The sequence below is a fragment of the Pinus tabuliformis genome, chromosome J, assembly GCF_031772625.1.
Source record: "Pinus tabuliformis cultivar Carrire ecotype Pingquan chromosome J, CPIR1, whole genome shotgun sequence".
Taxonomy (NCBI): Eukaryota; Viridiplantae; Streptophyta; class Pinopsida; order Pinales; family Pinaceae; genus Pinus; species Pinus tabuliformis.
The window spans coordinates 1648765321-1648781678 of record NC_142295.1 but is presented as its reverse complement, the minus strand read 5'-3'; the positions used below and the strand labels follow the sequence as shown (position 1 = coordinate 1648781678).

The 16358-nt window shown below is 41.6% G+C and overlaps 1 protein-coding gene across 1 annotated transcript in view; it reads left to right on the top strand.

The window, feature by feature from the left end:
• Nucleotides 1-16358, top strand: part of LOC149233862 (Pseudouridine synthase family protein) — a 336954-nt gene that overhangs the window by 240283 nt on the left and 80313 nt on the right. The window lies entirely within an intron of this gene.

Below are 16358 nucleotides of genomic sequence, written 5' to 3'. Positions count from 1 at the left end.
TATGATCATAAGCGATATATGTAGTCCATGCTACAAGAGCTCATTACAGTTGTAGATGTGGGAGGTAGCTCAACAATAAATGTGATGTGTCTTTCTTAAAACTAGATATCTTGTGGTCTATTGCTACTAAACAATTTTATTGCTTATGCCTTGTAGAATTCCTTGATAAGTCTGCCCTCTTCCATGACCATTGGTTTTGTCCTTTGATTTGGCTAACAATTGATGGGGTTGTTTTAAAATTTATATCCACTTGTCACCTCTAAAATCTGAACTTTAAAGGTAAGTCCAATCTTCAAGTCAAAACCATAGGCAACTTGAGGTTGTTAACTTTTGTGGTTAATTCAAAAATGTTTACACCATGCTTGGGGTGCTTTATGAGATTTGGGGTACATTGTGTATGTTTAGCCCCTAGGTGGTTTGAGATGGATTTGTTGATGAGTGAAAGTCCTTGATGGTTTTGCGTAGTTGAGATAGATAGCTTTGTGGATGCTTGACCTAACATGGTTGTTCGCTTACTGTTCTTCCCTTAGGTGTTGGAATTCTCTCGATAGTTTGGTGGATTCCCTCACCCTACATAGGATGAGGAATGTTGTGTAACTTAAAGGAGGAAATTAGGCCCTAGTTGGCATGTGGCAACATAGATTCCTATTTAGAGGATTCAAGATGGATTAGGTTGCTTGAATCTTCAATAATGTTCTTGCAGAGGTTGCTAATCCAATGGAGTAGATTGCTTAGGAGGATTGATGGAGTTCATTGAGGCTTGTAATGAAGGGATGTGGACTTGCCTTGCGTAGTTGCATCACCTTGGAGACATTTTTGTGCTTGACATCGTCTTGGAGCATGACACGTCTACTTTAGTGACTTGTGTTGGACTATAAGTGCTCATTGTAGGTCACTTGTAAGGGTTAAGGTCTACATTGTATTGTTGGCTTCACTTACCTCTCATATAAATAGAGGAAGGATGTTGATTTTAGGTATGTTCTATGCAAGAGAAATTTATTTAAATTCTTTTCCAGATTAGCAATCACATCAGCATAAAGTAAACTACATAGAACATAAATATAAATCACAGAAGACAAGCCAAGACAAGAGGACACAAGATGTGGCGCCAGCCAAGGACAAACCCCAATGTGGGGAAACCCTTGATCAATTCTTCTTTTATGTTCTTCAAAGTTCAGTAGAGAGAGAGAGACAATACATTTACAACAGAAGTCAACACTTTGACTTATCTAGATCTAAGCATAGATAATCTCCTATAACGATGATACATGAGATCAGTTGAAGACATTCTGCTTCAATTGATTCTCCAAGGTGATGGCTTCACCTATCCGTTTCGTCCATTTACTACACCTTACCGTGTAGCACCATCTCATCTGCTTTCATCATCATGTTGCCCATTATTTTGTATCTTCCATCATTATGCAACCCTATTCATCATCATGCTGCTCATACCCATTATGCTGCATCATACATCATCATGCTGTCTCATCCATCAACATGCAGTCTCATTGATGCTGCCTCATACATCAGCATGCAGTCCCATTCATCATGCTGCCCTTAGATCATCGTGATCATGTTGTCCCTTACATCATGATGCATTCCTATTACTGATCATGCTCATATACATATATATGATACTTGTCACTGTTCTTTGAAACATGTTGAGACTGCCGTATGCTACGGATCTCTTCATTGAACCCTTATCTCATCATCGAGCCATAGCTGGGCTGTTGCTTATGCCGAGAATGGATAATCTTCAGTTTAGCGGTTCCTTAACCTATCCGAGGACGCAACCAAACACTAGATCTATCCCACATAAAATGCGTATTCATTTTCTTTATGAAACAAACTTGATTGCTATTCCATTACCTTGACTACAGCTTCATTATCCTTACTGCGACTCCATTATTATGACTGCGGCTTCGTTGTCCTGTGCTCTGCGTATAAGTGTCTTAATGACCAATGTATTAAGCTTCCATAACTATGCGTATATATATCTGCGTATATGATTGCGTGGATGTCTTCATTGCCTGCTCAACGTATAGGGTTTCCATAATTGTGTGTATAGTCTTCATGACAACGTATAAATTGCCTGGATGTCTTCATTGCTTGCTCAGCGTATAAGGTTTCCATAACTATGCGTATATTGTCTTCATGACAGTGTATACACTGCGTGGATGTCTTCATTGCCTGCTCAACGTGTAGGGTTTCCATAATTGTGCGTATATTGTCTTCATGACAACGTATACACTGCGTGGATGTCTTCATTTATTAATTGCGTAAGGTCTCCCTCCTGTGCATATATTGTTGGGCATTTCAGCGTATATATATATATCTTCATTACTAGCGTATATATATATTTCCACTACTTGCGTATAAGGTCTTTTATGTCTGCGTATAGATTAGGGCATCATCTTGCAGCTAGGGCTCCTTCTAGGCCAGCGTATTCTTTTGGTCCTCTCCTTCTCCAAAAACCCAAGACGTGGAGAGGAGATTACCTCAAGAATACATGTCAAAAATGACTTCAAGTCCTCACCAATTTATACTAAAACGTGGATGATGAATAGACACATCTATTGGGCTTATGAGCCTACTCAAGTTGCTGGCCGACTTAACAATTTGTCCATAACATAAATAAATTCATAACTTCATAAATACTTATCGGAATCAGATGATCTTTAGATCAATCCTACACCTCTCAATGAGAGGGATCCAATAAAAATATCAGCTGCCATAAATAATATGACCCACATGGAGTTTGGCCCTAGTTGCCAATTTTAACAAAGGAGAGCCTTTCCATTCATATATGTCCATTCACTCACTTGTATTCACTCTTGTAATGAGATACGACCTAGATACATGTGTGCACTAGCCTCTCTCTCTCTTTTTTTGTCTCTTGTCTTCACATGTGCTTGATCTCTCTCACTCTCTCTCTCTCTATCTCTTTCGTCTTCACATGTGCTTGACCTCTCACTCTTTCTGTCTTGAGTCACAAGGGTTTCTTGGTCTTCTTGGAGTATCTTGGAGCATTTATGAGGTTTAGTGTTAGGGTTTATCGCTTGGAGATTAGGATTTTGTGATAAATCCCTAGGGTGAAATTGTGAGGAAGGAAAGGAGGAGAGAATGTCTTGCCTTGGTGTTAAAGTGATTCTTGCACATTAGATCTTCTTGTTGTCTAGGGTTTTGTTTATTTCCCTTATATTTGATACAAAGAGTTGGGAGGATTTACTCTAGCTTTGAGAGAAAGCTACGGTATGTGTCACCACTTGAATGAGCAGCCTTGGCAAGGTCTGGTTAATGTGCTAAATAGTAAGCACACAGGAGATGCAACCACTATCAATTCAACTCACTCTCGTCCCACTTTAGGCCAACTCATAGAATGCCATGGGGGGTATCCCAATGTCATGAACCTTGCATCGTAAAAATGATAAAATACTAATAATTACAAGCCTCTTTGAAGGGGAAACCTCCTTTTACAATGAATACAATGTACAAGACAAGATTTAATGATCCTAAGTGTTGGAATTTCTAAGTCTAACTGTTAGAAATCCTTCTTGTACTTTCTGATTTATGTCTTCCTACTTGTTCTGTTTAATTAACAAGTTATTTACCATGTAAATACTAAAAATAAATAAAGTACATGCTCAACACATTACAGGTCATCAACTAAAGGAAACAAAACAAGCACACAAGTGACACCGTTGTTTATTGACCAATGTCCTTGGAAAAACCCAATGTGGGAAAACCGGTGCGACTATCTAAGGGTTTTATTATTAAGCAGTTTCAGAATACAATCTGGGTGCTAAAAATGGCTCACCCAACAGAGAATGCCCTCGACAATAGTACTTCTTAGTCGAAGATAGATAGCAGCCCCACGAAATCTACTAGCGTCAACCTCTAGGGTCTGCGTCAGCGTCTTTGGCCCAACGTCAGCCCTTCTGGCCCAGTGTCAGCCTCTCAGGGCTCTGTGTCAGCCTCTGGAGGCTTTGTGTCTCCCACACTGGCCCTCCTCAGGCTCTGCGCAGCTCCTGGCTGCCTCCGCGTGGCCTCTGGTTGCTTCTGCGTGGCCTCTAGTTGGCTCTATGTCAACCCTCTCCCGGCTTCTGTGCTGATGCTCCTTGTACTATCTCTGCCTCTCTGCTAATGCATTCACTGCCCCTCAGCTGCAACTCTGATCACTACTTCGATTTCCTCAACAAGCCCTGCCCCAGAAAATCGAATTCTTGATCAACTCGGTGTGTTCTCCAACTGACCCTCAAGCCTCTTCTTGTACTTTTCTCGTTGACAATTCAACGGCCGAGATTAAGTTCCTGATCAACAGCTAAGATAAGTTGATAAGATTTGGCTTGATACATGACTTTTGGAGCATTCTAACTCGGCTTTATATTAATTTACATTAATATTTTATTTTCCCTAGGTTTAGACTTAGGGACTTCATTAAAAATATTAATCATTTTAATATATCCCAAACTGGTTAGATTCTGCCCAAACCATTTCTGGGTCTTGGAGATCTCATGTGCTTTAGCCTCTCCACCAATTTTCAAGGCTAGAGCACATCCGATGCTACCGCAAATCAACACTCCCTCTTATCGAGCACTGTGTTCTAGTAATACTTCTCACTGAGTATCACCCTGATCATCTGACATCGGTCCTTGTGCTGATGCTAGGCCTGCTGCCCAACATTCTCTGCACTGCTGCATCATGTACTGCTACCCATGGCCCTGCCACTGCCACTGCTGCATCTGTATGTCAACCCCTCTCATCATGCTGCATCGTGCTGTCCATAGCACTGCCACTGCTAACTGCTGCACTGCAACTCAGTTACTGAGAAGTAAGTAACTGATCTCCCAACTCTGACATCTCAGTCAGGCTAGAAATGCTCCTGATGCTAAAGCTCCCTCTATCGCTGACAAGTTCTCCCTCTTTGACCTCTGCGCTATTGCAACAACTCTATGCCTCTCGCACTGTTGCCTCACGCTGTCCTGGGACTCCTGCAGTGTAGCCCTTTGTGTCGCTCCATCCACAACCATCTCTAACGACATCCGCTAGTCCTGCTACTCTTCGGGGCTCCTGTAGCAAGATATAATCCAAGAGGTTGGGTACCTCGAGGATCCTGCCCCTGATCGCCTGTAGTTCGTCTGACTACAGCTCGATGTCTCCCCACCTCTTCTCCCGAGGTGTATAAGCACTCATGGTACAATCATCATCTGTCTCCACTTCTTTCTCCGCCCTTGCTGGCGCAGCCTTGGTCTTAGAAGCCTCTCCCTTGTTCTTCTTCCTCAGACACTAGCTCGCATAGTGACCCAGTTCCCCACAGTGGAAGCATTTGACCTTGGAGAGGTCCTTCTTCTTCCATTTCTCCTGCTTTCCCTTAGATGCTAGGGCAACATCCTCCTCTTCCTCTTTCTTGATTCTGACCCCCTTGCCGCTGCTTCCCGCCTTGGTTAGCCTTTTGACCTCTTCTTGACGAAGAACTGCCCATAGTTCCTCCCAATTTGGAAGGGTCGACCTGCCCAGTATGCTCTGGACAAATACCTCCCAATCCTCTGAGACTGCGCTCAATGCGGTCCTCACCAACATCTCCTCATCCGGCGTGCCCCCTATGGAAGTCAACTGATCCTGGATCTCCTTCAATCGACCGAGGAAGGTGTCTATCTATTCTTCCTTATACATCTAGTATGACCGCAACTGATTTTGTAGTAGCATCTTCCTCTGCATGGCAGTACGCTGATACAATTTCGTCAGGGCCTCCCACATTGCATTTGTCGTATTCTTCTTGGCAATATGTGGTACTACATGGTCCTTGACCCCGTCAAGAATATGCTCTTGGCCCTCGCCATTGCATCCTCGTACCTATCGTTATCAGTTGGGTCAACTGGGACTGCTATTGTCCTCAAGGCGAATTGCTTGAGACGGTTCCTATCTAGAACGGATAATATTATGGCCTTCCAAACTACGAAGTTTGAGGCTCCGTCTAGTCTGTCCTGGTCTCTTACCCCGTTCACTCCCATCTCACTGCTCCTCTACTTCCCTCTCAGAAGTTCTTGGTGTGACTCTCTCTGAGCCTAGATTTCCCTCATGGAAACCCTTTTGCCAATGTTGAGATGCCCCCACTCTGATCGTTAGTGCAGCTACACCACTGATCCGGATTTCTTGGATAGAAATCTTCGGTAGCAACTCTCTCCTCCTTGGTCTTGCCCTATTAGGTACTGTTCTGACTACAGTACCACACCAGCTTCACTCTACAACTTACCCACAACCTCCTAAGCTCCAACGAACTGAAGGTTAGAGCTTCTTGGCTCTGCGCAATCCCGACACCAGCAAAATCCGCACCTCCTGGCCACGGGCGTCAATCCTTCCTGACTAAGAAAGATGACCGTGCACTGTGTAGGTCGAGTTTGCTCCCCTCTGCCATTGCGCTGATCCTCTTCCCGGCTTGAACTTGATGACGTAGGCACAGCGTCACCTCTTCCTTATTGCTTCTCTGCTAGGAACAACTTCTGTCACTCGGGACAGTTGTTTTCTGTTGCTGCTGCTCTGCTCGGCTGATGTCCTCAGTTCTCCTGTGATCTGCAACCATGCTCTGATACCATGTTGGAATTTCTAAGTCTAACTATTAGAAATCCTTCCTGCACTTTCTGATTTATTTCTTCCTACTTGTTTTGTTTAATTAACAAGTTATTTACCATGTAAATACTGAAAATAAATACAAGTACATGCTCAACACATTACAGATCATCAACTGCAGGAAACAAAACAAGCACACAAGTGACACCGTTGTTTTTGGACCAATGCCCCCGGAAAAACCCAATGCGGGAAAACCAGTTCAACTATCCGAGGGTTTTATTATTAAGCAGTTTCAAAATACAATCTGGATGCCAAAAATGGCTCACCCAACAGAGAATGCCCTCGGTAGTAGTACCTCTCAGTCGGAGACAGATATCAACCCCAATCTGTGCCACGAAATCTCCCAGCATCAACCTCTAGAGTCTTCGTCAACCTCTCTAGCCCAGCGTCAGCCTTTCTGGCCTAGTGTCAGCCTCTTGGGGCTCTACGTCAGACCTTGGAGGCTTTGCGTCTCCCACGCTAGCCCTCTCAGGATCTGCGCAGCTCCTGACTGCCTTTGCATGGCCTCTGGCTGCTTCTGCGTGGCCTCTAGCTGGCTCTGCGTCAATCCTCTCCTAGCTTCTGCACTAATGCTCTCGATACTATCTTTGCCTCTCTGCTACTACATTCACTGCCCCTCAGCTGCAACTCTGATCACTCCTTCGATTTCCTCAGCAAGCCCTGCCCCAGAAAATTGAATTCTTGTTCAATTCAGTGTGTTCTCCAACTGACCCTTCCACTGACAATTCAACGTCGAGATTAAGTCCCGAATCAATGACTAAGATTAGATCTGGCTTGATCCATGACTTTTGGACCATTCTAACTCAATTTTATATTAATTCACATTAATATTTTATTTTCCCTAAGTTTAGACTTAGGGACTCCATTAAAAATATTAATTATTTTAATATCCCCCAAACTCGTTAGACTCTTCCCAAACCATTTCTGGGTCTTGGAGATCATATGTGCTTTAGCCTCTCCACCAATTTTCAAGGCTAGAGCACATCCGATGCTACCCCAAATCAACACTAAGAATAGGTCTCTTTTGTGCATGTGTGTGTGGGGGTGAGGAGGGGGGCGAGGAGACAAAATGTACAATTATAATAAAATGGGAATGTTACCCACCAAAATGGGTAACCCCATAGGGTAAAACTTCTTTCCTACATTCGAAAACTAGCCAACCAACCAACAACCCTTCAAAGAAACTATTTGATGATGATATGCCATGAGCCTCCACCATTTTGCATCAACCATGTGACTCTCTGTTGGCATTATGGCTAATGCGTTGTCGTTGATGGCAACCTGCTTGATAAAGATGTACTTGATGTCAACAGTGTGATAATATGATGATTGTGGAACTCATGCAGATTGGTATAGATGCTACAGAGGATATGGACAGAGAAATGACAGTTTAGTGAAGTTTGAGAAATTATATGCGGTTCTTGTGAAGAAGGATCACATGGATATGCAGGTCTTCTGAGTAAAAGTTGCGTACAAAATTCAAACCATGGAAATCTGGATACCAGGGGTCATTACCATGGTATTGACCCATAGTAATTAGAGCAACAATGTTCATTTGATCCCGTCAACAAATACTAATGACATTACCAAAGGATTTATCTAAGGTATTGCCTAAGGCAAGAGCTATATAAGGAGATGAAGATGAAGGTGTTATGTGTGCAAGTGAATGAGTTATTCATATGTGATTTGATTTGAAACAAGTGTGCACTAGGGAGTAAGGAGACGACTCAGATCTGATAGTTCGGAAAGAGTAGTAAAGACTAATGACACACTTGCTTGATCTGTTTATACTTGTAGATAATAATGGTAAATATGTGGCTATAGTGATGTTGTAATTTGAATACGTAATAGTGAGGTTTGCGGTATGGGAATTGTGTTTATTGTGAAAATTTTCAGAACTGTACACAAGTTTGTTTCTGAATTGTCATGCACATACATAAAATTGTTTCTGAGTAGTCGCGCATATATTATGTGAAGTGTTTTTAAGTATGTTGAGATTTGTACGTGGGTGTCTCACAGTATAAGCTCGTGTATACGTTGTGTTATTGCTCAAACTAGCAGGGGTCCTAAAAGGGGATCCTTGAAGGGTTACTGCTAGGTTAAGGGCAACATTGGAGCGATAGCCCACTGTCACCTCGGTTAATGCTCCTTGTTACCCACCATTTTGTGGGAAATATCCCTAGGAGATTTTTTTCTCCAAGATGGTCCTCAGCCGGCAGCCAGGAGCCCTTTGCAACCATCAACTAGCTCATTATGCCATTTCTCTGCCACTTGAGCCAACCATGTGGTCCCTCGCCCATTTGCAATGATCGTATGTTTGAAGGTGGGCCTCCTGAAGCCAAAGGTATGCCTTGTCATTTTGAAATTGAGTCTTGTAGTTTGCTTATCATGGACACTTCTGGGTATGGATTAGTTATTCATATGTGATTTGATTTGAAACAAGTGTGCACTAGGGAGCAAGGAGACGACTTAGATCTGATAGTTCGGAAAGAGTAGTAAAGACTAATGACACACTTGCTTGATCTGTTTATACTTGTAGATAATAATGGTAAATATGTGGCTATAGTGATGTTGTAATTTGAATATGTAATAGTGAGGTTTGCGGTATGGGAATTGTGTTTATCGTGAAAATTTTCAGATCTGTAAACAAGTTTGTTTCTGAATTGTCATGCACATACACAAAACTGTTTCTGAGTAGTCGCGCATATATTATGTGAAGTGTTTTTAAGTATGTTGAGATTTGTACGTGGGTGTCTCACAGTATAAGCTCGTGTATACGTTGTGTTATTGCTCAAACTAGCAGGGGTCCTAAAAGGGGATCCTTGAAGGGTTACTGCTAGGTTAAGGGCAACATTGGAGCGATAGCCTACTGTCACCTCGGTTAATGCTCCTTGTTACCCACCATTTTGTGGGAAATATCCCTAGGAGATTTTTTTCTCCAAGATGGTCCTCAGCCGGCAGCTAGGAGCCCTTTGCAGCCATCAACTAGCTCATTATGCCATTTCTCTGCCACTTGAGCCAACCATGTGGTCCCTCGCCCATTTGCAATGATCGTATGTTTGAAGGTGGGCCTCCTGAAGCCAAAGGTATGCCTTGTCATTTTGAAATTGAGTCTTGTAGTTTGCTTATCATGGACACTTCTGGGTATGGATTAGTTATTCATATGTGATTTGATTTGAAACAAGTGTGCACTAGGGAGCAAGGAGACGACTTAGATCTGATAGTTCAGAAAGAGTAGTAAAGACTAATGACACACTTGCTTGATCTGTTTATACTTGTAGATAATAATGGTAAATATGTGGCTATAGTGATGTTGTAATTTGAATATGTAATAGTGAGGTTTGCGGTATGGGAATTGTGTTTATCGTGAAAATTTTCAGATCTGTAAACAAGTTTGTTTCTGAATTGTCATGCACATACACAAAACTGTTTCTGAGTAGTCGCGCATATATTATGTGAAGTGTTTTTAAGTATGTTGAGATTTGTACGTGGGTGTCTCACAGTATAAGCTCGTGTATACGTTGTGTTATTGCTCAAACTAGCAGGGGTCCTAAAAGGGGATCCTTGAAGGGTTACTGCTAGGTTAAGGGCAACATTGGAGCGATAGCCTACTGTCACCTCGGTTAATGCTCCTTGTTACCCACCATTTTGTGGGAAATATCCCTAGGAGATTTTTTTCTCCAAGATGGTCCTCAACCGGCAGCCAGGAGCCCTTTGCAGCCATCAACTAGCTCATTATGCCATTTCTCTGCCACTTGAGCCAACCATGTGGTCCCTCGCCCATCTGCAATGATCGTATGTTTGAAGGTAGGCCTCCTGAAGCTAAAGGTATGCCTTGTCATTTTGAAATTGAGTCTTGTAGTTTGCTTATCATGGACACTTCTGGGTATGGATTAATGGGGGGATTCGGCAGAAAGAATGGGATAGGTTTGTGTTTCTGTCCCCTAGACCCCTTTTAAGACTTGACCTTGGATTCTAGTCCCGTGGGATCTCTTTTACTGACCACTTGATTTGAGGGATGGTATTTCATGGGAAACCCCGATTTTGGTTGCATGGTCCCGCTCCCTTATGTGCTTACATTACCCACTTTCCATTCTTTATCACTCCATCCATCACTTTTCCCACCTGGGTCCACATTCCTCCACCGAGTGTACATAGGGTCAGCTCACCCCTTCCCCTTGCCCACACCTTGGGTCATGGCTTGGAATGAAGCCCAGAGGTTGATGCAGCTAAAAAGAAAGTCAAAATCATATATGGCCACATTCAATAGGAAACATACCACAAAATGCAAAGATGGCCAAGACAAAAGCATTTAGCACGTGGGAAAAAGCCATTACATGAAGCTCTACACCATCATCATGGCCATCAGCCTGGTTTCAATAGGTTCTATGAACTTTCCTCATCATATAGTAACCCATGATTGTCCCAACTCCTAATGGGAAATGAACCGCCCCACCTTAAAGGGGGGAATTCATTGCTATATCTTATACATCATACTTTAAACTCTTGAGCCCCGAGCAGTTAATCAAAGAAAATCATAAAAAGGAAATAGGCATATAAAGAAGGGTGAAAAAATCAAGGCCGGGGCACCTTATGTACCACGATTTCTCCCTCCTACATCTTATAAACCCAAGCGCAAGCTTCCCTCTTATTAGCTACCCCTATGCCCCACCATGTGACCCAGGGCTACCCCTCCCATTTCCTAACTCATTCACCTATCTTCTAGATGCCTCCACCTTTTGAGGGATGTACTTTGACTATATTATCCCCTTTAGAAGCAGAAACCGCTAATAGGGTACTTGGTTAACCCCATTGGGAGTTTAGGAGACATTGGCACACCCAAAGACCATTGTGGAAGGGTAAGCCATTATGATGTCTCCACATATGGTCCATACTTAGGTAAGCTCATTCACTTGATTTCTCTAATGATGTTGTATTGGAAGCTTAGGGGACACATTGAATCTTATGCAGGATTGCAGATGGTTTCCATTTTGGGTTTGGTCTCCCTATACGGGGTCCTAATCCTCTAGAGGGATATATTGGCACATATAGGGTGAACGTTGAGAGCCATGGGCCTCCATAGCAGCAAATTGCACTTCATGGATCCCCATAGCCATTCAGAGATTGCTCGTGGTTCACTTATTGGACAAGGAGGATGCACCTGGTCCATCATGCCCAGCTGATCCTAGATCTACACCACACTCTTGGCAGATGATCCAGGACTTCTACAATGATGTGGCATCTCCTAAATTATCATCCTAGCCCTTGAGGGCAACCTACAGGCATCTTCGACTTGTTTGGAGACCCTTGAGGACACTTGTGTGCCTCCATAGTCATTTGGAGCACCACAGGTTATTACAAGGGGCCAACCCCTTGTCCACTGCTTTTGGGGGTCCTATTCTTCATTGTGGCACCCATGGACCTCATCAGGTCCCGTAGAGGGCCCTACGACATGCATAGATTATTATTTGTCCTCTTGAGAGGCTTATCTTTTAATTTCTGAGCTAGTTTGGTGGGCTTGTCACCAAAGTTATGTCATTTGCACATTATTTTATTTTTAAGGGATAATGTAGGCTCGTTAGCTAAATTGAACTCCTAATTGGTGTATAAATAGGAGCTAGTTGGATTCATTTGTATCATCACTTGACTTGGGATCTCTCTATCTTTAAAGAATTTCACACTTTTCCTTTGAGGACTATTTGGATGATGGATGAATTTTGATGTATGGATTTGGGCTATTTCTATCTTGGAGCTTCATATTTGCAAATGTGATGCTGGTTGGATATACTCTCTAACATTGTAAGTGAAAATTTAACGCTATTTTCTTGTTGTTGCATACATTTGAATTTCGCTATAATTAGGGCTAATTGCTGCATGTACGAAATGTGGAATTATGTGTCTATTTAGCTTATTCATTGTATGTGCCATTGTTAGATGAATGAAATGTCCTAGAGATCATGTTATCTTGATAAGATTGCACAATTTGCATGAAGTATAAATGCTTGAAAGTCACTTTTCTTCTCTTTCCTCTAACATTGGACGAAGTTGACTTTTGGAGCCTCCTTGAACAAGAAACTAAATCCCTCTTCATTATTATCATTGACTCCATATCCCCAAGTGAATTAGGCACTGGTCCTTCAAAAAGGGTGATCATTTTAACCCTCTTTTTACCCCTCCTTTTTTTCCCTAGGTCTAGCCTCATTAGGTCACCTAGGGCATCAATTTCCCCGGAAACTAGCCACAAAAAAACTTCAATTTCCTAGATACAAATGCGCTAGTGGGTCCCCTTGCTCTCCTCCAAATTTTAAGCAATTTTGACGGTGTAATCTTCGGATACCTCAAGCCCTAGCTCTAGGATCAAGTTTTGCCTAGGTGTTCCCAAAGCTAGAACCTAGTAGGATCAATTTGATATCTTTCAGGGAAAGATCTTGTTTGATCCTTTCCCCTCACCTTCACTAGGTTAAGAACATCATTGCTTGCCAAAATCCATCCCCTAACCTGGGCTAGGTCCACTTGGCCTCTTGTGGTCCCATTCTTCACCAAAGCCCATTTATCAAGGACTACTCGAAAAGCCAATATCTCAAGAGGATTTTAGGGATTGAGAACCTCCTTTATAGGTCTCATTCTTCCACCTCAAGGTTATGAACTTAAATTCATAACAATTAATTAAAATATCAAAATATTAAAATATTATTTAAATAAATACATTATTAGTTGTAATCAATTAATTAACAGATAATTAGCTAAATGAAGAGACATTAGTCCCCAAAGGACATGTCTCTTTGATTAGGCATGGTCAGTCAACTCCTATTTAAGGAGCATTGCCTTAGCCTTGAAAACATCATTCAATTTTTATCTATATATATATATATATATATATATATATATAGACATTACATTCAAAATTTATCTGGTGTTTTATTATCAGTCAAACAACAATTTAGAATTAAATTATAACAATGGTATCAGAGGCAGAACTAGTCTGGTGATACCTATGAGGTTCTGTTGGCTGTTAGGATCGATGGGCCTTCCATTTGCAGCCTGCATTTAGCTGTGAAAGACTGTACTTGTGGAATAGAGGTGCAGTGCCCAGCGACCATGGAAAAAAAAACTGCAGAAGCGTATCACTGTGACGTTGGTAGCCTGTGCGTGGGGCAACCGATCATCAAGGAAGGCCGCTATGTGGCGTGGCTCAGGTTTGGCATAGTCGGCCCGAGATCCGCTGCCGGTTCTATCTGCGTGGGTAAATAGCCGCCACTGTGGAACATTGCAATCGTTGTTCGTAGTAGACACGACGTGACCACGATTTGACAGGAGGGCCATAATATTTTTGCGTAGAGCATACAGCTCACGTAAGGGTCAACGGAAGTGACTGGAGCAAAAAAAATAGCTTTGTAGTCCTTTAAAAACTTTATAATATAAAAACTAAAGTGTTTAAATATATATATATAGATATATATATATATATATATATATATATATATATATATATATATATATATCAGTGTTGATAATGTCGCCGAAATATCGGCGATATTCATAAATATCGCGTTTTTTTCGGCTTGCGATATTTCGGCAAAATATCGCGCGACGATGCAATTTATCGCCGGGAGACAGTAGAAAATATCCGTGCGGGTTATAAAATTCGGTTTTTGGTTTTTTATGAATCATTTTCATTTCTGATTGCTGGAGATGGAAGGGGAGAGCTATGTGCTTGCTGCGAAAGAGTGTTTGAGCGTTCCAGAGCTATTATCGCCACCAACAACGAAGATTTCATTGATCTAAGCTTCAAGAACAGTGAGACAATTTCATTTCTTCCATTAACATGTATGTTCAAATAAACCCCTATTTTAATGAATTTTTTGTTAGTTTTAGGATTGTTCTTGCTTGCCTATTTGCCTACAATCATTTTGCTTGATTTTTTTTTTTCCATTTGAAAAGATTTTCATGTCCATGAGCAAATGCAAGGGCTTTAAGTTTTTAAGTCTTTTCCATATTTGGAGAGCAAACTCCATTTTTTTTGAGTTCATAGCTGCAGAGGCTATTTATTAATTTTATTATATATTAGGGGTTCATCTCTATAAAATTTCTTCACCTTAGAAATTAGTTTCTTATTGTGCAATGTGAACAGTGAGGTAGGTTTACCGTTTGCCTATTTCTATGTATGAATTTATGAAATTATGTGCTCAATATTGGATGTTGTGTAATGACTTCGAAGTGAAACGTATTCCTCCTCTTATTGACAATGTTGTTTATTCATGTAGCCATGATTATGTACTTGGTGTTTCCCTTAAAGATTTTTCTGATATTCGAGAGAAAATTGCATTTTTTTTTTGAAGTTTCAAATAGACCCTCTTATTGTCATTTATGGTTTTTCATTGAATTTCAATTTTCAATTCACATTGCAAAATTGCAAATAATGTAGCAAAAAAACTGTTTTGTAAAATGATGTGGTTATTAATTATTAAGTTACTAATTCCATTTTTTTTTTTTTTTTTATTTTTTTTTCTGGTGCCCTAGGTTTGAGTTAGCCCACTACAAAATACAAATATGCCAAAAGCCTTGGACCCATTTTGGGAGTATGGGAACCCTGATGGTGGGACAAATCGTGCATATCTGACATGCAAATTGTGTGGGACTAGGATGACAGGTGGGGTTACACGACTGAAATACCATCTTGCTAGACTCAGTGGACATGATGTTGGGATTTCTACAGTTTCTAGTCCGGAGCTTATACAAAAAGCTCTTGAGGCAATTGATGAAAAGACAGAAAAAAGGAAGAGGCAGAAAGAAACAAAGTTGAACGTGTAGGTAGATCTTTCGGGATATCTTCTCCTGATTTTTATGTTGAGGGTAGTGGGAGGGGCTCCACAGCTGGCATTGGCACATCATCACCTGCTATTGCTAGTGCGAGGTCATCATTTTTTGTTCCACGAATAGGGCCTGGAGCACAACTGGCATAAAATCGCTTGTTGAAAAAAAGGAGAAGCAAGAAGCAGATAGAGTCATGGGGAGGTGTATTTTCTGGAGCGACTTACCTCTCAGCATCACCAAAACCAATCCATTTTGGCAGCCAATGTGTGATGCTATTGCTGTTGTGGGCCCAGGGTACAAAAGTGCCACATATGAGGAGTTGCGGGGGCCAATTCTTCAAGCAGAAAAGTAGGACATCAACTCTAGATTGGCAGAGTTGAAAAAGACATGGGAAGTTACTGGATGCACAATGATGTCTGATGGTTGGACAGATAGGAAGGGTAGGACCCTTCTAAATTTCTTGGTACATTGTCCTAAAGGTACCATGTTTATTAAATCGTTAGATGCATTAGAACATATCGCAGCAACGATATGTGAGTTGTTAGATGGGTTCATTCGGGAGATTGGTGTGTAGAATGTGGTGCAAGTCATAACAGACTATGCAGCTAATTATGTGTCTGCAGGCAAGATGCTTATGGAGAGGCATCCCACATTGTTCTAGACTCCGTGTGCAACACATTGTCTCGATTTGTTGCTTGAGGATATGGGGAAACTCTCCTTCATCAAGGAGGTGGTTGATATGGCTAGGAGCGTCCCCAAGTTTATTTATAACCATGCTTTTGTTCTTAGCCTCATGAGGAGATTCACTAGAAACAAGGAGTTGCGGCGTCCTGTGATCACACGTTTTGCCACAAACTTTATTACTCTTCAGTCTTTGCTTCGATGTTAGTTTGAGTTGAAGCAAATGTTTGTGTTTG